Source organism: Sturnira hondurensis, unplaced genomic scaffold (genome assembly GCF_014824575.4).
Source record: "Sturnira hondurensis isolate 20B ecotype Veracruz unplaced genomic scaffold, ASM1482457v3 Scaffold0011528, whole genome shotgun sequence".
In the NCBI taxonomy this organism is placed as follows: domain Eukaryota; kingdom Metazoa; phylum Chordata; class Mammalia; order Chiroptera; family Phyllostomidae; genus Sturnira; species Sturnira hondurensis.
The window spans coordinates 2,166-4,330 of record NW_028084159.1 but is presented as its reverse complement, the minus strand read 5'-3'; positions in this window follow the sequence as shown (position 1 = coordinate 4,330).

Here is a 2,165-nt window from a genome sequence, read left to right as displayed (position 1 = left end):
CTCTCCTGCTTTCCAGGCCACTCGGCCAAAGGGAGCGCCCCAAAGCCCTGTGGGCCTCTTCTACCAAAACTGCAGGGGTCCGCACTCCACCAAAAGCGTGTGTCTTTCTTCTTCACCTGGCCGCAGGGATCTCCATTCTGGCAAAGCTGCGTGGTTTTCCCTTTTCACCTGGGCAAGAGGAAGTCTTAACTTGGCTCTTTCTCCTAATGGCTACAGGGGCCTACATCTTTCCAAAACAGTGTGGCTCTCCCCCTCACCTGGCCAAGAGGGGGTCCTCACTCTGCTAAAGCCACATGGCTCTCATGCAGGCAACTGTCTCTGAGGATCAGCCCCCACTTACATCCTGGGTAGCAGCCACTCACTTCTCTCTGGCCCAAAACTTGGCCACAGCTATTTAACATATCTATTAAACTAGTTAAAGGTTATAGATATGTTAAATGACCATTCCAGAGGTTAGCTGCAAAACTGTTGCTATGCAAAACAGCTCTCAATGGCCCTGCTCCATTTGTCCCTTTCCCCCAACTGACACCTGGGGGTGGAGGGGGGGTGAGGACATCTTAATAATATTTCCTCCAATATTCCTATACACTTTGAGTTCTTTCAAATCTTTTTGGGGCCCCACCCCCAGCTGCACCCTATAACAAGATCATGCAAGAAGAAAAGAGGTGAAAGTACTCTTGCTGGCAAGCCATGAGGTGGTGCCATGTAGTTTTGGATTAAGAACTGGAGATCATGGCAACACAGCTGATGGTACTAGGAATTGCAGGAGAGCTGCCCAACCAACCACTGATTACTGGAAAGAACCGGGAATCTAGCCAAGCTACAGACTTCTATTTCTTTTCCTGAGATGCAGTATCCCTGACTGGCCTGGTTTAGCAAGAGGAGGCATGACTGTGTGTGTGTTGGTGGGTGTTTTAAAGGAACTTTGAGATTTAAAGGTGATATTTCACCATTACTCTAAACCTGTATAACTTTGAATAAATAGTTCCTTTCTATTTTTACCAAACTGGGACTGAGAACCACAGTTCATACTGGAAGCAGGCAAAGACAAACCTAGAACAGAAAGACCCTGGGGGAGGAAGCTTGTTTTGGTAATAGTATCTGGGCTTCCCAAATGGGTTGTTTCTGTAACACTCCTAACACCAACACAAATGTAATCACAATGAGTAAACAAATACAAGATATAAGACCAAATTAAAATTCTAGAGAAAAATATATATCTGGGATGAAAATCACTGGGTTGAATCAATAATAGATTTCTCATTAAGAAAAGAATTGCTGGTCTTAAGTATAGCAATAGAAACTATCCAAAATGAAATGGAGAAAAAATATTTTTAAAATATAGTCGGTAATATTATAAAAACTATATATGGTATCAGAAAGGTACTAGACCTACCACTTTGTAAGATAGGTAAGTGTCTAATCACTATGGTGTACACCTGAAACTAACATATTATTATATATTGACTGTAATTGAAAAAAATTTCAGATTTTATTCATTTATTTTTAGACAGAGGGGAAAGGAGGAGAAAGAAATGTACAGAAATAGTGTGTGGTTGCCTCTCATGCACCCCCAACTGGGGACCTGGCCTGCAAGCCAGGCATGGGCCCTGATGGAGAATCAAACTGGCAACCTGTTAATTCACTGGCTGGTGCTCAATCTATTGAGCAACACCAGCCAGGGCTGAAAAATTTTTTTTTAATATTTTATTTATTTATCTTTTTAGAGGGGAAGGGAAGGAGAGAAGAAAGAAACATCAATGTATGGATGCTTCTCGTGCATCCCCTGCAGGGAACTGGCCCCTGCCGGAAAATGACCGGCAACCCAAGCATGTGCCCTGACTGGGAATCGAACCACAATCATCTGGTTCTCAGGCCCGTTCTCAATCCACTGAGCTACACCAGCCAGGGCCAAAATTTTTAATAAAATAAATTAAAATAAATTGCCCCAGGTTGGGGCAACCCATGTCCCTGTGCTATGGTGTTGTATGTGGGTGAAGGGTCTGACAGGAAACAATGCCGCTTGCTCGGCTCCTGGCTCACTTTCAGTCACTTTCCCCACTACCCACAAGCAAATTGGGCCACTCTAGTGCTGATTTTCAAGTGGGAGAATTGTACACATTCTAGAAACTTGTAGGGTCTCTCCAGTGGACTCTTCTGTCAGG